The sequence below is a fragment of the Arachis hypogaea genome, chromosome 3, assembly GCF_003086295.3.
Source record: "Arachis hypogaea cultivar Tifrunner chromosome 3, arahy.Tifrunner.gnm2.J5K5, whole genome shotgun sequence".
NCBI lineage: Eukaryota > Viridiplantae > Streptophyta > Magnoliopsida > Fabales > Fabaceae > Arachis > Arachis hypogaea.
In genome coordinates, this window is record NC_092038.1 from 74,927,785 (window position 1) to 74,955,628 (window position 27,844).

At 39.6% G+C, this 27,844-nt stretch overlaps 1 non-coding gene across 1 annotated transcript; it reads left to right on the forward strand.

Annotated features, from left to right (window-relative positions):
- The first annotated feature begins 22,643 nt into the window (after positions 1–22,643).
- Positions 22,644–22,751, forward strand: LOC112793142 (small nucleolar RNA R71). Its single transcript, XR_003197850.1, has one exon. It is a non-coding gene; the product is annotated as a small nucleolar RNA R71 (small nucleolar RNA).
- Positions 22,752–27,844: the final 5,093 nt, after the last annotated feature.

The window sequence follows — 27,844 nt, forward strand, 5'->3', positions numbered from 1 at the left end:
TTATCTTTGTTTTTCGAAAATTTTCAAAAATCTTTTTTTAAATTATTTTCAAAATTTTTTTCTTATCTTTATATCATATTTTTGAAATTACACTAACAATTAATGTGATTGATTCAAAAATTTGAAGTTTGTTACTTTCTTGTTAAGAAAGGCTCAATCTTTAAGTTCTAGAATCTTATCTTGAAGTTTCTTGTTAGTGAAGTAAGTAATTTTAAATTTAAAAATTAAATCTTTTTATCTTTTATCTTATCTTTTTCAAAAATTTTATCTTTTTCAAAATTTGATTTCAAAATATCTTATCTAACCTCTTATCTTCTTATCTTTTCAAATTTGATTTTAATATCTTTTTCAACTAACTCTTTGACTTTTTGTTTGTTTCTTATCTTTTTCAAAACCACCTAACTACTTTTCCCTCTCTAATTTTTGAAAATATCTCATCTCTTTTTCAAAAATTATTTTTGTTTTAAATTTTAATTTTAATCTTATCTTATTTCTAATTTTCGAAAATTACTAACCCTTTTTTTTAAAAGATTATTTTCGAATTTTCTATCTCTTCTCTCTTATTCTATTTAATTATTTAATTACTAACACTTCTCTTCACCTCTCTTCACCTAAATATCCGAACCCACTCTTCTTCATTCTTCTCCCCTTTCTTTTTCTACTAACATAAAGGAATCTCTATACTGTGACATAGAGGATTCCTCTTCTTTTCTTGTTTTCTTCTCTTTCATATGAGCAGGAACAAGGAAAAAGCCACTCTTGTTGAAATTGATCCAGAACCTGAAAGGACTCTGAAGAGAAAATTAGGAGAAGCTAAGTTACAACAATCTAAAGGTAACCTTTCATAAACATTAGAACAAGAGAAGGAGATAGCAGCCGAAAATAATAATAATGCAAGGAGAATGCTTGGTGACTTCACAAAGCCAACGTCCAAATTTGATGAAAGAAGCATCTCCATTCCTGCCATTGGAGCCAATAATTTTGAGTTGAAACCTCAGCTAGTTGCCTTAATGCAACAAAACTGCAAGTTTTATGGACTTCCATCTGAAGATCCTTACCAGTCTTTAACTGAGTTCTTGCAGATTTGTGAGACTGTAAACTCGAATGGAGTTGATCCTGAAGTCTACAGAATCATGCTTTTCCCTTTTGCTGTAAGAGACAGAGCTAGAATATGGTTGGATTCACAACCCAAGGATAGCCTGGACTCCTGGGATAAGCTGGTCACTGCCTTCTTGGATAAATTCTTTCCTCCTCAAAAGCTGAGCAAGCTGCGAGTGGATGTTCAGACCTTCAAGCAAAAAGATGGTGAATCCCTCTATGAAGCTTGGGAAAGATACAAGCAGCTGACAAAAAGGTGTCCATCTGACATGTTTTCAGAATGGACCATATTAGATATATTCTATTATGGTCTATCTGAATTTTCAAAAATGTCATTAGACCATTCTGCAGGTGGATCTATTCACCTAAAGAAAACGGCTGAAGAGGCTCAAGAACTCATTGATATGGTTGCAAACAACCAATTCATGTACACTTCTGAGAGGAATTCCGTGAATAATGGGATACCTCAGAAGAAAGAAGTTCTTGAAATTGATGCTCTGAATGCCATATTGGCTCAGAACAAAGTGTTGACTCAACAGGTCAACATGATCTCTCAAAATCTGGATGGATGGCAACATGCATCCGACAGTACTAAAGAGGCAGCTTCTGAAGAAGCTTATGATCCTGAGAACCCTGCCATGGTAGAGGTTAATTACATGGGTGAACCTTATGGAAACACCTATAACTCATCATGGAGAAATCATCCAAATTTCTCATGGAAGGATCAACAAAAGCCTCAACAAGGCTTTAACAATGGTGGACGCAATAGGCTGAGCAATGGCAAGCCTTTTCCATCATCTTCTCAGCAACAGAGAGAGAATTCTGAACAAAACACTTCTAATTTAGCCAATCTAGTCTCTGATCTGTCAAAGGCCACTTTCAGTTTCATGAGTGAAACAAGATCCTCCATCAGAAATCTGGAGGCACAAGTGGGCCAGCTGAGTAAGAAAGTCATTGAAACTCCTCCCAGTATTCTCCCAAGTAATACAGAAGAGAATCCAAAAGGAGAGTGCAAGGCCATTGATATAATCAATATGGCCGAATGCACAAGGGAGGAAGACCTCCTGGGACGTCCGTCAAGCAAGAAGGAGTTTCCTATCAAGGATCCAAAGGAATCTGAGGCTCATATAGAGACCATAGAGATTCCATTAAATCTCCTTCTGCCATTCATGAGCTCTGAAGACTATTCTTCCTCTGAAGAGGATAAAGATGTGACTAGAGAGCAAGTTGCTCAATATTTAGGAGCTATCATGAAGCTGAATGCCAAGTTGTTTGGTAATGAGACTTGGGAAAGTGAACCTCCCTTGCTCATTAGTGAACTGGATACCTGGATTCAGCAAACTCTACCTCAAAAGAAACAAGATCCTGGAAAGTTCTTAATACCTTGTACCATAGGCACCATAACCTTTGAAAAAGCTCTATGTGATCTGGGGTCAGGGATAAATCTTATGCCACTCTCTGTAATGGAGAAGCTGTGGATCATTGAGGTACAACCTGCCTTGTTCTCATTACAATTGGCAGACAAGTCATTGAGACAACCTTATGGAATAGTAGAGGACGTGTTAGTAAAGGTTGAAGGCCTTTACATCCCTGCTGATTTCATAATCTTAGACACTAGGAAGGAAAAGGATGAATGCATCATCCTTGGAAGACCTTTCCTAGCCACAGCAGGAGCTGTGATAGATGTCAACAGAGGTGAATTAGTCCTTCAATTGAATGGGGACTACCTTGTGTTTAAGGCACATGGCCATCCCTCTGTGACAAAAGAGAGTAAGCATGAAGAGCTTCTCTCAGTTCAGAGTCAAGAAGAGCCCCCACAATCAAACTCTAAGTTTGGTGTTGGGAGGCCACAACCAAACTCTAAGTTTGGTGTTAAGACCCCATATCCAAACTCTAAGTTTGGTGTTGGGACTATACAACATTGACCTGATCACCTTTGTGGCTCCATGAGAGCCACTATCAAGCTATTGACATTAAAGAAGTGCTTGTTGGGAGGCAACCCAATTTTATTTATCTAATTTTTATTTTATTGTTATTTTATGTTTTATTAGGTACATGATCATGAGGAGTCACGAAAAAATAATAAAAACTAAAAACAGAATCAAAAACAGCAGAAGAAAAATCACACCCTGGAGGAAGCACAGACTGGCGTTCAACGCCAGTAAGGAGCATCTGGCTGGCGTTCAACGCCAGAACAGAGCATGAAACTGGCGCTGAACGCCAGAAACAAGCAACATTCTGGCGCTGAATGCCAGGAACGTGTCTAGAGGAAAAGCTGGCGCTGAACGCCAGCAACAAGCATGAAACTGGCGTTCAACGCCAGAAACATGTTACATGTGGGCGTTGAACGCCCAGAATGTGCACCACTCGGCGTTTAAACGCCAGAATGGTGTGCAAAGGCATTTTACATGCCTATTTGGTGCAGGGATGGAATTTCTTGACACCTCAGGATCTATAGACCCCACAGGATCACCTCAGGATCTGTGGACCCCACAGGATCCCCACCTACTATATTCCCACCTTACCTCCTACTCCTATTTCACTCTTCCCCATGTCACACTTCCCAAAACCCCTTCACCAATCACCTCAATCTCTCTTCCCAATCACCTATTCACCACTCACATCCATCCACTCTTCCCCATAAACCCCACCCACCTTCAAAATTCAAAAACACTTTCCCACTCATTCCCACCCTAAATGGCCAAACCTACACCCTCCCCCCTCCCTATATATACACTTCCTTTCTACTTCATTTTCACACAAAACAACCCCCTCTTCTTCACCTTGGCCGAACCTACACTTCCCCTTCTCCTCCATATTCTCTTCTTCTTCTTCTTCTCTTCTTTCTTCTATTGCTCGAGGACGAGCAATATTTTAAGTTTGGTGTGGTCAAAGCATAATCTTTTCTGTTTTCCATTACCATCAATGGCACCTAAGGCCGGAGAATCCTCTAGAAAAGGAAAAGGGAAGACAAAAGCCTCCACCTCCGAGTCATGGGAGATGGAAAGATTCATCTCCAATAGCCATCAAGACCACTTCTATGATGTTGTGGCAAAGAAGAAGGTGATCCCTGAGGTCCCTTTCAAGCTCAAGAAAAATGAGTATCCAGAAATCCGACATGAAATCCAAAGAAGAGGTTGGGAAGTCCTAACCAACCCCATGCAACAAGTCGAAATTTAATGGTTTAAGAGTTCTATGCCAATGCATGGATCACTAGGAACCATGATCAAAGTATGAACCCGAGCCCAAAGAATTACCTCACAATGGTTCGGGGGAAATAATTAGATTTTAGTCCGGAGAATGTGAGGTTGGCGTTCCACTTGCCCATGATGCAAGGAGATGTACGCCCCTACACCAGAAGGGTCAACTTTAATCAAAGGTTGGACCAAGTCCTTATGGACATATGTGTGGAAGGAGCTCAACGGAAAAGAGACTCCAAAGGCAAGCCAGTTCAACTGAGAAGACTGGACCTCAAGCCTGTAGCTAGAGGATGGTTGGAGTTCATTCAACGCTCCATCATTCCCACTAGCAACCGATCTGAAGTTACTGTGGATCGGGCCATCATGATTCATAGCATCATGATTGGAGAGGAAGTAGAAGTTCATGAAGTCATCTCCAATGAATTCTACAAAATAGCCGAAAAGCCCTCCACCATGGCAAGGCTAGCTTTTCCTCACTTTATTCGCCATCTATGTTACTCAGCTGGAGTTATCATAGAAGGAGACATCCCCATTGAAGAGGATAAGTCCATCACCAAGAAGAGGATGGAGCAAGCAAAAGAGACCCCCCACGGATCTCAAGAGATGCATGAGGAAGCTCATCATTAAGAAATCCCTGAGATGTCTCAAGGGATGCACTTTCCTCCCAACAACTATTGGGAACAACTCAACACTTCCTTAGAAGATTTGAGCCACAATATGGAACAATTAAGGGTGGAACATCATGAGCACTCCATTATTCTCCATGAAATAAGAGAAGATCAAAGAGCAATGAGGGAGAAGCAACAAAGGCAAGGAAGGGACATAGAAGAGCTTAAGGACATTGTTGGTCCTTCAAGAAGAAGTCGCCACTAAGGTGGATTCATTCCTTGTTCTTATTTCTTTCTGCTTTTCGGTTTTTATGTTGTATGTTTATCTATGTTTTGTGTCTCTACTTCATGATCATTAGTAGTTAGTAACTATGTCTTAAAGTTATGAATAATCCCATTAATCCTTCACCTCTCTTAAATGAAAAATGTTTTAATTCAAAAGAACAAGAAGTACATGAATTTCGAATTTATCCTTGAAATTAGTTTAATTAAATTGATGTGGTGACAATACTTTTTGTTTTTTGAATGAATGCTTGAACAGTGCATATTTTTTATCTTGTTGTTTATGAATGTTAAAACTGTTGGCTCTTGAAAGAATGATGAACAAAGAGAAATGTTATTGATGATCTGAAAAATCATGAAATTGATTCTTGAAGCAAGAAAAAGCAGTGAAAAAGCAAAAGGCTTGCGAAAAAAATAATTGGCGAAAAAAATAATAATAGAAAAAGAAAAAGCAAGCAGAAAAAGCCAATAGCCCTTAAAACCAAAAGGCAAGGCTAAAAAAGGATCCAAGGCTTTGAGCATCAATGGATAGGAGGGCCCAAGGAAATAAAATCCAGGCCTAAGTGGCTAGATCAAGCTGTCCCTAACCATGTGCTTGTGTCATGAAGGTCCAAGTGAAAAGCTTGAGACTGAGTGGTTAAAGTCGTGATCCAAAGCAAAAAGAGTGTGCTTAAGAGCTCTGGACACCTCTAACAGGGGACTCTAGCAAAGCTGAGTCACAATCTGAAAAGGTTCACCCAGTCATGTGTCTGTGGCATTTATGTATCCGGTGGTAATACTGGAAAACAAAGTGCTTAGGGCCACGGCCAAGACTCATAAGTAGCTGTGTTCAAGAATCAACATGCTTAACTAGGAAAGTCAATAACACTATCCAAAATTCTAAGTTCCTAGAGAAGCCAATCATTCTAAACTTCAAAGGAAAAAGTGAGATGCCAAAACTGTTCAGAAGCAAAAAGCTACAAGTCCCGCTCATCTAATTAGAATTAATATTCATTGATATTTTGGAATTTTTAGTATATTCTCTTCTTTTTATCCTATTTGATTTTCAGTTGCTTGGGGACAAGCAACAATTTAAGTTTGGTGTTGTGATGAGCGGATAATTTATACGCTTTTTGGCATTGTTTTTAGGTAGTTTTTAGTAAGTTTAAGCTACTTTCAGGGATGTTTTCATTAGTTTTTATGTTAAATTCACATTTCTGGACTTTACTATGAGTTTGTGTGTTTTTCTGTGATTTCAGGTAATTTCTGGCTGAAATTGAGGGACTTGAGCAAAACTCTGAAAAAGGCTGACAAAAAGGACGGCTGATACTGTTGGAATCTGACCTCCCTGCACTCGAAATGGATTTTCTGGAGCTACAGAACTCCAAATGGCGCGCTCTCAACGGCGTTGGAAAGTAGACATCCAGAGCTTTCCAGAAATATATAATAGTCCATACTTTATTCGGAAATTGACGACGTAACTTGGCGTTGAACGCCAAGTACATGCTGCTGTCTGGAGTTAAACGCCAAAAACACGTCATGATCCGGAGTTGAACGCCCAAAACACGTTATAACTTGGCGTTCAAATCCAAGAAAAGCCTCAGCTCGTGGATAGATCAAGCTCAGCCCAAACATACACCAAGTGGGTCCCGGAAGTGGATTTATGCATCAATTACTTACTCATGTAAACCCTAGTAGCTAGTTTAGTATAAATAAGACTTTTTACTAGTGTATTAGTCGTCTTTTGACCACGTTTCATCTTTGGTCTCAGTTTTGTTTTATTCTTCATCTTAGGAGGCTATTGATCACGTTTTAGGGGGGCTGGCCATTCGGCCATGCCTGAACCTTTCACTTATGTATTTTCAACGGTGGAGTTTCTGCACACCATAGATTAAGGGTGTGGAGCTCTGCTGTACCTCAAGTTTCAATACAATTATTATTACTTTCTATTCAATTCTCTTTTATTCTTATTCCAAGATATACATTGCACAACACTTTGATGAATGTGATGATCCGTGACACTCATCATCATTCTCACCTATGAACGCGCGTGATTGACAACCACTTCCGTTCTACTCTAGGCTGGGCGCATATCTCTTAGATTCCCCAACAGAATCTTTGTGGTATAAGCTAGATAGATGGCGGCATTCATGGGGATCCAGAAAGTCTAACCTTGTCTGTGGTATTCCGAGTAGGATCCCGGGAATCCGGAAAGTCTAACCTTGTCTGTGGTATTCCGAGTAGGATTCCGGTATTGAATGACTGTGACGAGCTTCAAACTCCTGAAGGCTGGGCGTGATGACAAACGCAAAAGAATCAATGGATTCTATTCCAACCTGATTGAGAACCGACAGATGATTAGCCGTGCTGTGACAGAGCATTTGGACCATTTTCACTGAGAGGATGGGATGTAGCCATTGTCAAGGGTGATGCCTCCAGACGATTAGCCATGCAGTGACAGCGCATAGGACCATTTTCCCGAGAGGATGAAAAGTAGCCATTGACGATGGTGATGCCCTACATACAGCTTGCCATGGAAAAGAGTATGAAGGATTGGATGAATGTAATAAGAAAGTAGAGATTCAAGAGGAGCACAGCATCTCCATACGCCTATCTGAAATTCCCGCTATTGATTTACATAAGTATTTCTATCCCTTTTTATTTTATTTATTTTTATTTATCCAATCTAATCACATTTGACTTTATGAGTCCACTTAACTGAGATTTACAAGATGACCATAGCTTGCTTCATACCAACAATCTCCATGGGATCGACCCTTACTCAAGTAAGGTATTACTTGGACGACCCAGTGCACTTGCTGGTTAGTTGAACGGAGTTGTGACTTCAAATAGAGCCAATTATTAAATTTCATACAAGTACAAGAAGTATGGATCACAATTTCGTCCATCAAATTTTTGGCGCCGTTGCCGGGGATTGTTGAGTTTGAACAACTGACGGTTCATCTTGTTGCTCAGATTAGGTAATTTTCTTTTCAAAATTTTTCAAAATTTTCTTTTCTTTTTCGTTTTTCCAAAAATATTTTCGAAAAAAAATTAATAAAAATCCAAAAAATCATAAAATCATAAAAATAAAAAAATATTTGGTGTTTCTTGTTTGAGTCTTGAGTCAATTTTTAAGTTTGGTGTCAATTGCATGCTTTAAAAATTTTTCTTGCATTTTCTTCAAAAAATTCATGCATTCATGGTGTTCTTCATGATCTTCAAGTTGTTCTTGGTAAGTCTTCTTGTTTGATCTTGATGATTTCTTGTTTTGTGTCTTTTGTTGTTTTTCATGTGCATTTTTGCATTCATATTTTCCAAGCATTAAAAATTTCTAAGTTTGGTGTCTTGCATGTTTTCTTTGCATCAAAAATTTTTCAAAATTATGTTCTTGATGTTCATCATGATCTTCAAAGTGTTCTTGGTGTTCATCTTGACATTCATAGTGTTCTTGCATGCATTATGTGTTTGAACCAAAATTTTCATATTTTGGGTCATTTTTATGTTTTTCTCTCTCATATTTAAAATTTCAAAAATCAAAAAAATATCTTTTCCTTATTTCCCTCCAAATTTTTGAAATTTTGGGTTGACTTGGTCAAAAATTTTTAAAATTAGTTGTTTCTCACAAGTCAAGTCAAATTTTCAATTTTAAAAAAATCTTATCTTTTTAAAATCTTGTCGGAGTCAGGCGCTACCAACTCGTAGTTCTTCTCCTGATTTCTATTACTACAGATCTGGTGATATTTTCTAAGCCACGCACAGTATTCAGAATTAACCACCGAAATGCACATCAGGACGAGGGAGTCCAGCCAGTCAGACATGCCCTCAGGGACTTTGAAGGATGTCTCGACAATATTTTTGCGAGAAGACATGGGTCAACTAGTCCTACAGTAAGAAAAAGAAAAATGGGTTACTAACCAAAATAGCTTAGACAAATCAAAAAATCAGCTCGGACAAATACGGAAACAACTCAGACTAAAGCATACAACAGTGAAAGGAGGCCTCAGGACTCACACCAAGGTCCAGGGCATCCTTTGGAGGCAGCAATGAAGTAAAGACTCAGAAAAAATCTACAAGTCTACATCTCGACATCTCTCAACAAGAAAAATAACCCTCTTTTAACAAGCAACACTCCGAAAAGAAAGTCACAAATCAAAGAGTTTATCAGCAAAGGGAACTATCATGCATCAAACATCAAAAGCGCAACCTTTTTCAGAATCAAGCAAAGTTCATCTCTAATCAGAAGGCACAATTAGAAATAGTAACAAACCCTAAAATGCATCAACTACCAGGAAAGATTCAAGCTTTCTAACACGAAACCAAGCAATATCAAAACTTTTCAAGCATGAAATAGCACGGAAAGAAAAAAGAAAAAAGGACCAACCTGTAAAGTAAGAAGGCGATGAAGACGGAAGCAAATGGCAAGCCCACACCAACGATCACTTCCAGAATCAAGGAGAGCACAAAGACGTGAAAACTTGGAAGCAAGAGAAACAAAGAGTCACAGACGAAACAGAGGGGCAAAGAGAAAGAGGGAAGTTACATCAAGCAAGAGAAAAGGAAATGGAGAAGAGAAACTCTTTTGAAAAATTTAAAAAGAAGAAAGGAGTGGGAAGCAAAGGAAACGGCGAAGGGGGAAGTTAATGGGCATTTAAAACCCTCGCACGTTTCCAAGGAAGTGCAAAAACACGCGCTGCAAAGAGAAACGTTCTACATTTAAAGCTACTAAATTAAAGTTCTACAAACCCAACAAAAAATGCTCGAGCTCAGGCTTCTCAAGAAGAGGTCGAAAATCTGAAAGGACACGACCTTAAGAAGAAGACCACGCTCAAGCAGGGGCACTGTTCATGCCCTGGGTCGAGTTGTATGACCCGGGCTGATTGATGACAAGTCGACCGACCTCTTCAAGTCAGGATTACCCGACCTCTTCTCAAAGAGCTCGGCCAAACTGCTACGAAAGCCCAAAAAGAGGGCCCAAACAAAGGAACACGACCCAAGTCCAAGGGCAGCCCAAGATTAGAAGGATAAAGGCGGTTCCCTCAAAGATAAGATGACTTCACTCAAAGATAAGATAAGATAACTATCTTATCTCCAGAAAGGTCACTCTATACTATTATAAATACACTGGAGCACCCAAATATAACTCATACTCTGATTCTACTAAAAACCTGCCTAAAGCAAGTGCTAACTTAAGCATCGGAGTCTCTTGCAAGTACCACCACCCTCCAGTGATGAAGGATCAGCAGCTCCACCAGCTCCAAACAGGTCGGACACAGTAGCACCGACCAGCACTACAGATCTCATCCGAAGATCGACCTACAGTTTCAGGTAACCCTCGGAACACATTACAATACTCCAAACAAGTCTTAAAGTATGCGAACATAACCAGAAAAAGCATAACAACAGAAAAGATAACCATCAAAATAGAAGTCTTAAAGTAGCTTGTCTAAAGCATTACAAGGACATCAGCTCTTGGTTATTGCCACTTTCATTACAAAACATACATTCAAACAATAAAAGCTACTACAAATTCATCCCAATTCTTTCCAGGTCCTAGGTGGTGTTTTGGCCATGTACTTCAAGGTCTTTCTTGATGGGCTATTAATTGTTATTGTCAATGGCTGTGATTGACTAGCACTGCTACTGCATTTAGCTCTCTTGAAGGAGGTTTGTGACTATTAGGTCCATACACCTTGTGTATTGCTCTTCCTATTTGGCTGAGTTTTTGTTGCTGCTGCTGCTGTTTCCTTTGCTGCAATCTTGATGGGGTTTCTAGTCCTAATTGTGCCACACTTTTCTTGCCCTGTTGAGCTGCATCATTCTACAACCAGTAACAAAAAATAGAGATATCAACAAGTTGGTTTCAATAAATTGGTAATAATCAATTACATAGTCTAAATTATCTTGAATCCATAGAAGCATAGTCTAAATTGGTATCAACAAATTTATCTTTTTTGCTGAGGCTTCTACCCTACGTTTTCTAGGGCAGGTTCTTTTATTGTGACCAAGTGCAAAACAGTAGGAGCATTATTTTTGTTGTTGTCCAACCTTGGATAATTTAGACAGTGGTCCATTATTCTTTGGCTCATCACCAGCCTTGTTCCTGCTTAATTTAGGATGCCCTATTGGTTTCCTAAAGACTGGTGGCAGCACATCATCATTCTGAGTCCGGTCTCACAGATTTGTTCATTAACAGGGTAGATTTCATATTGATAACAATCCACATAGGTCACCTTCTTATAGTAATTTTTCACATAGTTCTTAACATCTAAACACATTTTACTAATGCAACTCATGGCATGCTCACAAGAATAACCTGTTAGCTGAAACTTTCTACAGGGGCACTCATGGTTCTTTAAGTCCACAACAAATTTGTCCCTGTAGGCTGCTGAACACCTCATACTTGTCCCTACCCGCATAGATGGCCAACCACTCCCCACCTTCATCAAACTCTCTTTCAATTTTCTTGTTTATTTCTGGCAAAATATCTCCAGCATATGTCAGTATACTTTGTCTATTATCATCCCACCTATTCATAAGATAAATCCTAATATCTTATAACATAGATACTATGGGTTTCTCTCTAACTTCTACGATAATAGAGTTAAAACATTCACACGTTATTTACAAGTGCATCACATCTAGGTAAATAATTAAACCTAGACTTGCTCCAATACTTAGCAGGGATCTCCATGAGATGCTTATAAGATCCTTGATCAACCGTCTGAATCTCCTTCATCCTTCTCTCCCACACCTAAACATATGTTACCTTTGCAGCCTTTCACATCATCATTTTCAGCTAAACACCTAGGTACCTTTTTCTAAAATTTCTATATAAGTGCCTGACACAAAATCTGTGATCTATGCCAGGCAGCAACTCATCAAAGGTAGGAATCAATCCCTTGGACAGAAAATTTAAAAACAAAACAAGTCAATAATAGAATTTAAAAATAGATCAAGTCAATAACATCACAATTTGAAGTAAAAAAAGAATCAAGTACATAATTTGAAGTAAAACCTGCTTAAATATGAGGGTTACCTTTTGTTGGTCGCTCATGAATGTATACCTTCTGATTTTGTTCACACCCAAATCATCACATAAATTCAACAAAAACCAAGTCCATGAGTCTTTTGTCTCAGCTTCAACAACAATATAGGCAATGGGAAAAATCTGATTGTTGGGGTCGCATCCAATAGCTGTTAAAAGTTGACCTCCATATGGAGTCTTGATGAAGCATCCATCAAGACTAATCATGGGTCTGCACACCATGAAGCTCCTTTTGTAAGCATTCAAGCAGATATAGATCCTCTCAAACCATGGTCTCATGTCCTTACCAAGGATTGGTGTCTCTAATTGAAACTCAAGAGGTCTCTGAACTTATATCCAAACAGTGGTACCCGGATTTGACCTCAGTAACTTAGCAGCATAGTCATGGATCCTCCTATATTGCTCTCCATTAGTACCATTAATCTCATTCAATACTAACTGCTTCATTCTGGCAACTTTGGTTTTTGTGAGGTCAACATTCCACTTGCTATGAGCCTTCCTCATCAAGGTTCTCAACTTGATCTTTGGGTTCTCACAAATCTTCTTCATAAAAGCTTCTAAGCCATTGAGAACTCATGATACCAATTTTGGTTGCCTTGCTGCATGTGTGTTTTTTATAACAGCTGGTCAACTGCCATGTATCCTCCCTCTTTATCTTATGGCAATATGCAAACCACTTGTATCCTTCTTGGCAAACTGCCTTACACCTATGGCTATCACACTTTGAGAACCATACTCCTCTGTCACTGTGCACAGCATAGCTAGTTACACATTCCTTAAAAGCATTACTAGCCACATACATTGTCCCAATCTCCCATTTATACTCCTTCATGTTCTTCAAATTCTTGTGCAAAGGGTACTTCCTCAACAAGGGATCCCCTTCATCATCACTTATAGGGACATCCCATAATTCCTCACTCTCATATCCATCATTTTCACTCCTTAGTGATAAACCACTATTTTATGATATTTCTTGTACTCAATTGAGTGGTTTTTATCAAGTCTTTGCTCACTTATTCATATAAATTGCTTCGTTTTACAATTCCTTCTGTATTCCGTAATATACGTGAAAATATGTTTCCTAGACCATAAAATTGTTAATTGTAATTATCCTTTATTACCATTCGATGCCGTGATCTGTGTGTTGAGTAGTTTTAGGCTTTATAGGGCAGAAATGGCTTAGAGAACAGGAAGAAAACATGCAAAAGTGGAAGGAATGCGCAAAAATGAAGTTTTGAAGGAAATGGCAGTGACGCGCACGTATGGATGACGCAGACGCATGACAAGGAAAACTTCCAAATGACGCGCAGGCGTGACGGATGCCACGTGCAGAAAGTTGCATAATTCGCCCCCAGCAGTTTCTAGGCTGTTTCTGGCCCAGTTCTCGGCTCAAAAAACATAGATTAAAGGCTGCAAAGTGGAGGAATGAGGAGGGCAGCTCATCATTCATCATTCACATAATTTTAGGTTTTAGATGTAGTTTTTTTAGAGAGAGAGACTCTCTCCTCTCTCTTAGTTTTTAGGATTTAGGATTTCTCTTAGGTTAGGTTTGCTTCTTCTCAAATTCCAAGTTCAATGTTCCTTTAATTTAGTCTCTCTTCTACTTTTATCTATTTTATGACTTTAGTTCGTTTATTTTCCCAATTTGATTTATGAACTCCATGTTAGATTCAATTTTCTTTATTTAATGCAATTTGAGGTATTTCAGATTTATGATTGCTTTCTTCTATTTATGATATAAATAATTTGGATTTTTCCTCCCTTTGCTTTGGTTGAGTAATTGGTGACACTTGAGTTATCAAACCCAGCTGTTGATTGAAAATTGGAATTTGCTGATTGATTTGGATCCCTCTAAAGCTAGTCTTTCCATAGGAGTTGACTAGGACTTAAGGAATCAAATTGATTAGTCCACTTGACTTTCCTTTATTTAGTAAGGGTTAACTAAGTGGGAGCAATAAACAATTCTCATCATACCTGATAAGGATAACTAGGATGGGACTTCCAGTTCTTATACCTTGCAATAGTTTTCATGATAATTAGTTTACTTTACTGCCAGTTTATTTTCCTGTTCCCTATTTCAAAAACCCAAAAGATACTTTTCCATAAACAATAATAAATCATACCTCCCTGCAATTCCTTGAGAGACGACCCGAGGTTTAAATACTTCGGTTATCAATTTTATTGGGTTTGCTTTAGAGACAAACAAGTTTTTTGTACGAAAGAATTTTCGTTGGTTTAGAAGCTATACTTTCAATGAGAGCTTATTTGTAAAATTCTAGGCCATGCAAGAATCCGTTCGTCACTTAGTCCAACAGCCACCACTTTCTCCTTTCCCTTGGTAATACTAGCACTGAATTCTCCTTGCACTCTCTCAATTAGAACACTCTGTTTCATTTTTTGGAAATCCTTCTTAGTTGTAATATCAACATCATACAAACACCATCACCATTCCAATCATCATCACTATCATCAAAAGTTACTTCCATTGCACTATCTTCAGAGCTGTTTTCACTCCACTGGTCATCACGGTTTACTTTATCAGTGCCATGAACCCCTTCCTCAGCATAGCTTTGAACCACCACACTCACAAGTCATTTTTCACCATTTACCTCCATATGACCCTGACCCTTATCCACCTTATGAACCATACTTAGAACCACCCCCATTCCAGCACAATTACTCCCAAGAACCACCACCTCAATATACATCATCTCCTTATCCTTATCAAGATGAACTAACTTCATACCATGAACCCTTTCTCCCAACTAATGAACCCTCCTATCCACCCCAACCTCCATTGGATACCAACACTCTTAGAGTTATGCACCAAAGGCAAACTTCCATGGAGAAAGTAATTACCGATCTAAAACTCTACTATACAAGCTCTCGTCGCCCAAATTGGACCACTGAATACCCTCAACAATCAACCCTCAAGCTCAAGTGCACTTCCTTTTCAACCACATAATGATCTTTCCATCCCAACACCACCCTCCATAGAAGAGAACCTACATCCATCAAGCCAAGAGCAACATGATCCCAATGATGCTATTGACATAGAACAAGAGAGAAAGGATCTTCTTCACGAATCCATACTTCATAAGAAGCTAGAAGAGGCCCTAAAGGTGAAGGTAGGAGAGACCTTTGCAGATGAAGTAGTAGTTGAAAGGATTTGTCATAGAAAAGAAATCATCAAGGAGGAGTACAATTTTATGCTAAAACAACTGGACAAAGCTGCAATAGTTAAAGAGGAAGTGGTTGAGAACTTCAGAGATGCGAAACCTCCATGGGAAGGTCAAGTCATAAAACCTACTTCCAAGATGTTTGAATTTGATGTTGAGGAGGGTGTACAACCTTCAAGACATATCATGGTTGAAGACTTTGAAGAGGTTGATCAAGAGACGGAGATTGAAGAAGAAGAAGCACAACCTCCCATGACCTTGGTAAGCGATGAGGAAGAGATTAAATTGGAAGAAAGCTACCAAGAGGAAGAAGTTGATATTGAAGAAGCTTGCAAATAGGTGAAAGTTATCCAGGGAGAACACAAGGGAATGGAACTTACAAGATCACTAGAAACACCTCTCCTAAGGCCATTACCATCCAATACAACATTCAAGTGGATAAAATTCCTATCCTTATCCTTTACTTTCCTACTTGAATATGGGCTACTGGAGATGAATGGTCAACTTAGAGCTCTTTGTGGCATTAAGAATAAGAGAAAGATGGTTAGTGGTAAGAGTTGTCCTGCAAGGTTCAATATGGTTGCATGCTCCAAGTTGAAGTGCAAGGATTGGTGTAGAGCTCAATCGAATGGGTCTAGAAGGTTGTTTGGATGTCTCTATGAGAATTCAAATCGCGAGCCACCTAGTTGGAACAATGGTAATCAACACAAAGACGGGTGCAAAAGCAAGATTTGGGACCCCGGAATTCAGCCTAGCAATCAATACTCTTAGGGCATTGTCACTTGCTTTAACTTTTTTGAAGGCTTTCTGTGCCTAGCTTGGGATCCCGGAGGCTATTGGAAGTACAAACATTGGTGGAGATTCCTGGACGAGTTCAAGCACAAGCCACCATAACAAGGAGCTCACAAAATGTCCAACTTAAGGACTTTAACTAAAAGTGCTAGGAGGGAGACAACCCACCATGGTATGATCGTTCTTCTCTCTCTTCTTAATTTTATTTTAGTGACTCTTCTCATTATTGTTGCATATAGTCCACATTCTGCATTCTGCATATAAAAAAAGAGAGGATAGGCACACAACGCGCGAGCGTCGCTGACGTGTTCGCGTCATCTGCACATGCATGAAAAAGGGGAGATTGAACAGAGAGTTACGTGGGAACGTGACTGGAGGCGTGATTTAGGCACAAACACACCCACGCGTACACGTCCCTGACGCATCCAGATCACTTGCAAAAACAGCCATCCAGGCATGCGCGTCACCTATGCTTTCCTACTGTTTTCATCCAATCCTTCTTACTCCTTTCCATGGCAAGCTTATGCAAGGGTTTCACCGTTGTCAGTGGCTACCTCCCATCCTCTCAGTGGAAATGTTCAACGCACCCTGTCACGGCACGGCTATCCATCTGTCGGTTCTCAATCAGGCCGGAATAGAATCCAGTGATTCTTTTGCATCTGTCACTAACGCCCCGCCCTCAGGAGTTTGAAGCTCGTCACAGTCATTCAATCATTGAATCCTACTCAGAATACCACAGACAAAGTTAGACCTTCCGGATTCTCTTGAATGCCGCCATCAGTTCTAGCCTATACCATGAAGACTCTGATCTCACGGAATGGCTGGCTCGTTTGTCAGGCGAGCGCTCGGTTGTCAGGCGATCAACCATGCATCGTGTATCAGGAATCCAAGAGATATCCACCCAATCTAAGGTAGAACGGAGGTGGTTGTCAGGCACACGTTCATAGGTGAGAATGATGATGAGTGTCACGGATCATCACATTCATCAAGTTGAAGAACAAGTGGTATCTTAGAACAAGAACAAGCGGAATTGAATAGAAGAACAATAGTAATTGCATTAATACTCGAGGTACAGCAGAGCTCCACACCTTAATCTATGGTGTGTAGAAACTCCACCGTTGAAAATACATAAGTACAAGGTCTAGGCATGGCCAAATGGCCAGCCTCCTAATGATCTAAGATAGCATCAGAACAAAAATAACTACCCCGATGTCTCAATACTATAGTAAAAGGTCCTACTTATAGAGAACTAGTAGCCTAGGGTTTACAGAGATGAGTAAATGACATAAAAATCCACTTCCGGGCCCACTTGGTGTGTGCTTGGGCTGAGCATTAAAGCATTTTCGTGTAGAGACTCTTCTTGGAGTTAAATGCCAGCTTTTATGCCAGTTTGGGCGTTTAACTCCCACTTTGGTGCCAGTTCCGGCGTTTAACGCTGGGAATTCTGAGGGTTACTTTGAACGCCGGTTTGGGCCATCAAATCTTGGGCAAAGTATGGACTATCATATATTGCTGGAAAGCCCAAGATGTTTACTTTCCAACGCCGTTGAGAGCGCGCCAATTGGGCTTCTGTAGCTCCAGAAAATCTACTTCGAGTGCAGAAAGGTCAGAATCCAACAGCATCTGCAGTCCTTTTTAGTCTCTGAATCAGATTTTTGCTCAGGTCCCTCAATTTCAGCCAGAAAATACCTGAAATCACAGAAAAACACACAAACTCATAGTGAAGTCCAGAAAAGTGAATTTTAACTAAAAACTAATAAAAATATACTAAAAACTAACTAGATCATACTAAAAACATACTAAAAACAATGCCAAAAAGCGTACAAATTATCCGCTCATCACAACACCAAACTTAAATTGTTGCTTGTCCTCAAGCAACTGAAAATCAAATAAGATAAAAAGAAGAGAATATGCAATGAATTCCAAAAACATCTATGAAGATCAGTATTAATTAGATGAGCGGGGCTTTTAGCTTTTTGCCTCTGAATAGTTTTGGCATCTCACTCTATCCTTTGAAATTCAGAATGATTGGCTTCTTTAGGAACTCAGAATCCAGATAGTGTCATTGATTCTCCTAGTTAAGTATGATGATTCTTGAACACAGCTACCTATTGAGTCTTGGCCGTGGCCCAAAGCACTCTGTCTTCCAGTATTACCACCGGATACATACATGCCACAGACACATAATTGGGTGAACCTTTTCAGATTGTGACTCAGCTTTGCTAGAGTCCCCGATTAGAGGTGTCCAGGGTTCTTAAGCACACTCTTTTTGCCTTGGATCACAACTTTATTTCTTTCTTTTTCTCTCTTTTTTTTTCGTTTTCTTTTTTCCCTTTTTTTTTCGTTTTTCTCTCTCTTTTTTTGTATTCACTGCTTTTTTTTCTTGCTTCAAGAATCATTTTTATGATTTTTCAGATCCTCAGTAACATGTCTCCTTTTTCATCATTCTTTCAAGAGCCAACATTCATGAGCCACAAATTCAAAAGACATATGCATTGTTTAAGCATACATTCAGAAGACAAAAGTATTGCCACCACATCAAAATAATTAAACTGTTATAAAATTCAAAATTTATGCAATTCTTCTCTTTTTCAATTAAGAACATTTTTTTTTTCAAGAAAGGTGATGGATTCATAGGACATTCATAACTTTAAGGCATAGACACTAAGACACTAATGATCACAAGACACAAACATAGATAAACATAAGCACTAAAATTCGAAAAACAGAAAAATAAAGAACAAGGAAATTAAAGAACGGGTCCACCTTAGTGATGGCGGCTTGTTCTTCCTCTTGAAGATCCTATGGAGTGCTTGAGCTCCTCAATGTCTCTTCCTTGTCTTTGTTGCTCCTCTCTCATGATTCTTTGATCTTCTCTAATTTCATGGAGGAGGACGGAATGTTCTTGGTGCTCCACCCTTAGTTGTCCCATGTTGGAACTCAATTCTCCTAGGGAGGTGTTTAGTTGCTCCCAATAGTTTTGGGGAGGAAAGTGCATCCCTTGAGGCATCTCAGGGATTTGATGATGAGAGGGGTCTCTTTTTTGCTCCATCCTCTTCTTAGTGATGGGCTTGTCCTCATCAATAGGGATGTCTCCCTCTATGTCAACTCCAACTGAATAACAGAGGTGACAAGTGAGATGAGGAAAGGCTAACCTTGCCAAGGTAGAGGACTTGTCTGCCACCTTTATAAAGTTCTTGAGCTACAACCTCATGAACTTCTATTTCTTCTCCAATCATGATGCTATGAATCATGATAGCCCGGTCTATAGTAACTTCAGACCGGTTGCTAGTGGGAATGATTGAGCGTTGGATAAACTCTAACCATCCTCAAGCCACGGGTTTGAGGTCATGCCTTCTCAATTGAACCGGCTTCCCTCTTGAATCTCTCTTCCATTGGGCGCCCGCTTCACATATGACTGTGAGGACTTGGTCCAACCTTTGATCAAAGTTGACCCTTCTAGTGTAAGGATGTTCATCTCCTTGCATCATGGGCAAGTTGAATGCCAACCTTACATTTTCCGGACTAAAATCCAAGTATTTCCCCCGAACCATAGTAAGCCAATTCTTTGGATCCGGGTTCACACTTTGATCATGGTTCTTGGTGATCCATGCATTGGCATAGAACTCTTGAACCATCAAGATTCCGACTTGTTGAATGGGGTTGGTAAGAACTTCCTAACCTCTTCTTCGGATCTCATGTCGGATCTCCGGATATTCACTCTTTTTGAGTGAAAATGGGACCTCGGGGATCACCTTCTTCAAGGCCACAACTTCATAAAAGTGGTCTTGATGCACCCTTGAGATGAATCTCTCCATCTCCCATGACTCGGAGGTGGAAGCTTTTGCCTTCCCTTTCCTCTTTCTAGAGGTTTCTCCGGCCTTGGATGCCATAATGGTTATAGAAAAACAAAAAGCAATGCTTTTACCACACCAAACTTAAAAGGTTTGCTCGTCCTCGAGCAAAAGAAGAAAGAAGAGAGTAGAAGAAGAAGAAATAACAAAGAAGGGAATGGCTTTGTGTTCGGCCAAAAAGGGAGAGTAGTGGTGTTTAGGTTGTGTGAAAATGAAGGAGTGAAGATGGGTTTATATAGGAGTGGGGGAGTGCATGGTTCGGCCATGTATGGGTGGGTTTGGGAGGGAAAGTGGTTTGAATTTGAAGGGTGAGGTAGGTGGGGTTTTATGAAGGATAGATGTGAGTGGTGAAGAGAAAGATGGGATTTGATAGGTGAAGGGTTTTTGGGGAAGAGGTGTTGAGGTGATTGGTGAATGGGTGAAGAAGAGAGAGAGTGGTAGGGTAGGTGGGGATCCTGTGGGGTCCACAGATCCTGAGGTGTCAAGGAAAAGTGATCCCTGCAACAAATGGCAAGCAAAATTGCGTTTTGAGCCAATTCTGGCGTTAAACGCTGGGCTGGTGCCCATTTCTGGCGTTTAACGCCAAGTGCTTGCCCTTTTCTGGCATTTAACGCCAGTCTGGTGCCCCTTTCTGGTGTTAAACGCCCAAAATGGTGCCAGACTGGGCGTTAAAGGCCCATTTGCTAGCCTTACTGGCGTTTAAACGCCAGTAGGTTCTTCCTCCAGGGTGTGCTGTTTTTCTTCCTGTTTTTCATTCTGTTTTTGATTTTTCAATTGATTTTGTGACTTCTCATGATCATCAACCTACAAAAAACATAAAATAACAAAGGAAAATAGATAAGATATAACATTGGGTTGCCTCCCAACAAGCGCTTCTTTAATGTCAGTAGCTTAACAGTGGGCTCTCATGGAGCCTCAGAAATGCTCAGAGCTATGTTGGAACCTCCCAACACCAAACTTAGAGTTTGAATGTGGGGGTTCAACACCAAACTTAGAAGTTGGTTGTGGCCTCCCAACACCAAACTTAGAGTTTGACTGTGGGGGCTCTGTGTGGCTCTGTTTTGAGAGGAGCTCTTCATGCTTCCTCTCCATGGTGACAGAGGGATATCCTTGAGCCTTAAACACCAAGGATTCTTTATTCACTTGAATGATCAATTCTCCTCTATCAACATCAATCACAGCCTTTGCTGTGGCTAGGAAGGGTCTGCCAAGGATGATGGATTCATCCATGCATTTCCCAGTCTCAAGGACTATGAAATCAGCAGGGATGTAATGGTCTTCAACCTTTACCAGAACATCCTCTACAAGTCCATAAGCTTGTTTTCTTGAGTTGTCTGCCATCTCTAGTGAGATTTTTGCAGCTTGCACCTCAAAGATCCCTAGCTTCTCCATTACAGAGAGAGGCATGAGGTTTACACTTGACCCTAGGTCACACAAGGCCTTCTTGAAGGTCATGGTGCCAATGGTACAAGGTATTGAAAACTTCCCAGGATCCTGTCTCTTTTGAGGTAGTTTCTGCCTAGACAAGTCATCCAGTTCTTTAGTGAGCAAAGGGGTTTCATCCTCCCAAGTCTCATTACCAAATAACGTGTCATTTAGCTTCATGATTGCTCCAAGGTATTTAGCAACTTGCTCTTCAGTGACATACTCATCCTCTTCAGATGAAGAATACTCATCAGAGCTCATGAATGGCAGAAGTAAGTTCAATGGAATATCTATGGTCTCATTTTGAGCCTCAGATTCCCATGGTTCCTCATTGGGGAACTCATTGGAGGCCAGTGGACGTCCATTGAGGTCTTCCTCAGTGGCGTTCACTGCCTCTCCCTCCTCTCCAATTCGGCCATGTTGATGGCTTTGCACTCTCCTTTTGGATTTTCTTCTGTATTGCTTGTGAGAGTACTAGGAGGGAGTTCAGTAATTTTCTTGCTCAGCTGACCCACTTGTGCCTCCAAGTTTCTTATGGAGGACCTTGTTTCAGTCATGAAACTTTGAGTGGTTTTGATTAGATCAGAGACCATGGTTGCTAAGTCAGAGTTGTTCTGCTTAGAACTCTCTGTCTGTTGCTGAGAAGATGATGGAAAAGGCTTGCTATTGCTAAACCTGTTTCTTCCACCATTATTGTTGTTGAAACCTTGTTGAGGTATCTGTTGATCCTTCCATGAAAGATTTGGATGATTTCTCCATGAAGGATTGTAGGTGTTTCCATAGGGTTCTCCAATGTAATTCACCTCTTCTATTGAAGGGTTCTCAGGATCATAAGCTTCTTCTTCAGATGAAGCTTCCTTAGTACTACCTGGTGCATTTTGCATTCCAGACAGACTTTGAGAAATCATATTGACTTGTTGAGTCAATATTTTGTTCTGAGCCAATATGGCATTCAGAGTATAAATCTCAAGAACTCCTTTCTTCTGATTTGTCCCATTGTTCACAGGATTTCTTTCAGAAGTGTACATGAATTGGTTATTTGCAACCATTTCAATTAGCTCTTGAGCTTCTGTAGGCGTCTTCTTCAGATGAAGAGATCCTCCAGCAGAGCTATCCAAAGACATCTTGAACAGTTCAGACAGACCATCATAGAAAATACCTATGATGCTCCATTCAGAAAGCATATCAGAGGGACACTTTCTGATTAATTGTTTGTATCTTTCCCAAGCTTCATAGAGGGATTCTCCTTCCTTCTGTCTGAAGGTTTGGACTTCCACTCTAAGCTTACTCAATTTTTGAGGTGGAAAGAACTTTGCCAAGAAGGCATTGACTAGCTTTTCCCAAGAGTTCAGGCTTTCTTTAGGTTGTGAGTCCAACCATGTCCTAGCTCTGTCTCTTATAGCAAAGGGGAATAGCATAAGTCTGTAGACCTCAGGGTCAACCCCATTAGTCTTGACAGTGTCACAGATTTGCAAGAATTCAGCTAAGAACTGATGAGGATCCTCCAGTGGAAGTCCATGGAACTTGCAATTCTGTTGCATTAGAGAAACTAATTGAGGCTTAAGCTCAAAGTTGTTTGCTCCAATGGCAGGGATAGAGATGCTTCTCCCATAGAAGTCGGGAGTAGGTGCAGTAAAGTCACCCAGCACCTTCCTTGCATTGTTGGCATTGTTGTTGTTTTCGGCTGCCATGAGTTCATCTTCTTTGAAGATTTCTGTTAGGTCCTCTACAGAGAGTTGTGCCTTAGCTTCTCTTAGCTTTCGCTTCAAGGTCCTTTCAGGTTCAGGATCAGCCTCAACAAGAATGTTTTTATCTTTGCTCCTGCTCATATGAAAGAGAAGAAAACAAGAAAAATGTGGAATCCTCTTTGTCACAGTATAGAGATTCCTTGAGGTGTCAGAGGAAAAGAAAATTAGAAGGTAGAAGCAGAAAATTTGAACTTATCAAAGAAGATGGAGTTCGAATTTTGCATTAAGGAATAGTGTTAGTCCATAAATAGAAGGATATGAGAAGAAGGGAAGTAATTTTCAAAAATTGAGTAGAAGATTTTGAAAACGTTTTGAGAAACACTAATTGATTTTCGAAAATAAAAGTGTGAAAGAAATCAAATGATGTTTGAAAAAGAATTTGAAATTAGAAATCAAAAAGATTTGATTGAAAACTATTAGAAAAAGATGTGGTTAAGAAGATATAATTAGTTTTTAAAAAAAATGTGATTGAGAAGATATGATTTGAAAAACATTTTAAAAAGATTTGATTTTAAAAATTTATGACTTGGCTATCAAGAAAAGATATGATTCAAACATTAAACCTTTCTCAACAGAAAAGGCAACATACTTGAAATGTTGAATCAAATCATTAATTGATAGCAAGTATCTTTGAAAAAGGAAAGAAATTGATTTTGAAAACATATGATTGAAAAGATATGATTTGAAAAAGATTTGATTTTGAAAAATTTTGAAAACCTGAAAAAAATATGGTGCACATTCTGGCGTTTAACGCCCAAAACTCTACCCTTTTGGGCGTTAAACGCCCAACCAGGCACCCTGGCTGGCGTTTAAACGCCAGTCTGTCTTCTTCACTGGGCATTTTGAACGCCCAGCTTTTTCTGTGCAATTCCTCTGCAGTATGTTCTGAATCTTCAATTCTCTGTATTATTGACTTGAAAAGACACAAATTAAAAATATTTTTGGATTTTTACTAAAGAGGAATAATCAAAATGCAACTAAAATCAAATAACAATGCATGCAAGACACCAAACTTAGCTGTTGGTATACTACTGACACTAATGAGAATGCATATGAGACACATAAACACTCAAGTCAAGAGAATTCAAAGATCAAAGTAAGAAATCATCAAGAATTACTTGAAGATCTTTAAGACATATGAATGAATGCATGCAATTGACACCAAACTTAAAATGAGACACTAGACTCAAACAAGAAACATACAATATTTTTGGTTTTTATGATTTTGTAAATTTTTTGTGCTTTTTTTTTCGAAAATTAAGTGAAAAAAAAAGGAAAATAAAGGTATCAAAATTCTTAATGAGAATTCCAGGAATCATGCAATGTTTAGTCTAAGACTCCGGTCCAGGAATTAGACATGGCTTCACAGCCAGCCAAGCTTTCAAAGAAAGCTTCGGTCCAAAACACTAGACATGGCCAAAGGCCAGCCAAGCCTTAGCAGATCACTGCTCCAATAGCAAGATTGATAGAAATCAACAAGCTCTTGTGATGATAAGTTGAAACCTCGGTCCAATGAAATTAGACATGGCTTCACAGCCAGCCAGACTTCAACAGATCATCATGAAACTCTAGAATTCATCTTCAAGAATTCTGAAAAAAAAAATACATAATCTAAGCAACAAGATGAACCGTCAGTTGTCCATACTCGAACAATCCCCGGCAACGGCGCCAAAAACTTCGTGCGCGAAATTGTGATCAATACTTTTCACAACTCAATTAATCCCCGGTAATGAACCCAAAAACTTGGTGTTCAATACCATGGCATAAACACAACTTTGCACAACTAACCAGCAAGTGTACTGGGTCGTCCAAGTAATAAACCTTACGCGAGTAAGGGTCGATCCCACAGAGATTGTTGGTATGAAGCAAGCTATGGTCACCTTGTAAATCTTAGTCAGGCAAACTCAAATGGATATGGGTGATATACGAATAAAACATAAAGATAAAGATAGAGATACTTATGTAATTCATTGGTGGGAATTTCAGATAAGCGTATGAAGATGCTTGGTCCCTTCCGTCTCTCTGCTTTCCTACTGTTTTCATCCAATCCTTCTTACTCCTTTCCATGGCAAGCTTATGCAAGGGTTTCACCGTTGTCAGTGGCTACCTCCCATCCTCTCAGTGGAAATGTTCAACGCACCCTGTCACGGCACGGCTATCCATCTATCGGTTCTCAATCAGGCCGGAATAGAATCCAGTGATTCTTTTGCGTCTGTCACTAACGCCCCGCCCTCAGGAGTTTGAAGCTCGTCACAGTCATTCAATCATTGAATCCTACTCAGAATACCACAGACAAGGTTAGACCTTCCGGATTCTCTTGAATGCCGCCATCAGTTCTAGCCTATACCACGAAGACTCTGATCTCACGGAATGGCTGGCTCGTTTGTCAGGCGAGCGCTCAGTTGTCAGGTGATCAACCATGTATCGTGTATCAGGAATCCAAGAGATATCCACCTAATCTAAGGTAGAACGGAGGTGGTTGTCAGGCACACGTTCATAGGTGAGAATGATGATGAGTGTCACGGATCATCACATTCATCAAGTTGAAGAACAAGTGGTATCTTAGAACAAGAATAAGCGAAATTGAATAGAAGAACAATAGTAATTGCATTAATACTCGAGGTACAGCAGAGCTCCACACCTTAATCTATGGTGTGTAGAAACTCCACCGTTAAAAATACATAAGTACAAGGTCTAGGCATGGCCAAATGGCCAGCCTCCCAATGATCTAAGATAGCATCAGAACAAAGATAACTACCCCGATATCTCAATACAATAGTAAAAGGTCCTACTTATAGAGAACTAGTAGCCTAGGGTTTACAGAGATGAGTAAATGACATAAAAATCCACTTCCGGGCCCACTTGGTGTGTTCTTGGGCTGAGCATTGAAGCATTTTCGTGTAGAGACTCTTCTTGGAGTTAAACGCCAGCTTTTATGCCAGTTTGGGCGTTTAACTCCCACTTTGGTGCCAGTTCCGGCGTTTAACGCTGGGAATTCTGAGGGTGAATTTGAACGCCAGTTTGGGCCATCAAATCTTGGGCAAAGTATGGACTATCATATATTGCTGGAAAGCCCAGGATGTCTACTTTCCAACGCCGTTGAGATCGCGCCAATTGGGCTTCTGTAGCTCCAGAAAATCCACTTCGAGTGCAGGGAGGTCAGAATCCAACAGCATCTGCAGTCCTTTTTAGTCTCTGAATCAGATTTTTGCTCAGGTCCCTCAATTTCAGCCAGAAAATACCTGAAATCACAGAAAAACACACAAACTCATAGTGAAGTCCAGAAAAGTGAATTTTAATTAAAAACTAATAAAAATATACTAAAAACTAACTAGATCATACTAAAAACATACTAAAAACAATGCCAAAAAGCGTACAAATTATCCGCTCATCAGCTTTCATGAGCTATCTTCTCCTTGCAAGTCTATTTGTACTTCATTCTTTATGATTTGAATTAGTGAAATCCAGTTCATATTTGTTCTTTAAAGATTTATTTACTTTTAACCAAGTAGGTAAAAATATTTTGCATGTAGTTGCATTCATATAAATAGGTTACATTTCATACATCCTACCATTCCCCTTCACTCTTTATATCTTCTCTTGAGCTAAGCATGAGGACATGTGGTGCACGGAATTGTGATACACAACTCTGATACAACTATCCAGCAAGTGCACTGGGTCGTCCAAGTAATACCTTATATGAGTAAGGGTCGATACCACGGAGATTGTCGGCTTGAAGCAAGTTATGGTCATCCTGTAAATCTCAGTCGGGAAAATTCAGAATGTTATGAGAGTTTAGATAATTAAAAGATAAATAAAACATAAAATAAGATAGGGATACTTATGCAATTCATTGGTGGGAATTTCAGATAAGCATATGGAGCTGCTTTGTTGCTCCTGAACTTCTGCTTTCCTATTGCCTTCATCTAATCATTCATACTCCTTTCCATGGCAAGCTGTATGTTGGGGGATCACCATTGTCAATTGATGCATGAAAACTTGTCTCTCAACAAATTTCCCTTCGGCAAGTATACCGAATTGTCGTCAAGTAAAACTCACAATAGAGTGAGGTTGAATCCCACAAGGATTGATTGGTCAAGCAACTTTAGTTAGAAGAATATGCTAGTTGAGCTAAACAGAAATTAGATTGAGAACTTACAGAAATTTAAAGGACTGAAAAGTAAATAACAGAAATTAAAGTGCAGAATCTTAAATGGAGATTTGGGGTAATGAACATGAAAATAAATGGCAGAAAGTAAAGAGAATGGGTAAGATCAGAAATGGGGTAATCGTTGGGTTCAGGAGATGTTGCATTCTCCGGATCAAGTTCATTCTCATCTCTTCCTCAATCAATGCATTCATTGATCTCCTTAGTAATCTTAAGTGATTGGATCCCAATTCCTTGGCAATCCAATCTCTCTAAGCTTGAACAATTGCTCAATTCCTTGATTTAATTGCTCATGGGAAGAGATGAAGTGTGGTCACTAATTATACCACATGCATTTCCAAATCAAAGTGTTGGGAGGATTACATGTCACTATATCCGCCCAAATCCCAATTTGGTCCAACATGAGAAAGCATTTCTAGCATGATCTCCTCATCCTTTTTCCAAGGCTCAAAGGAGATCCAAT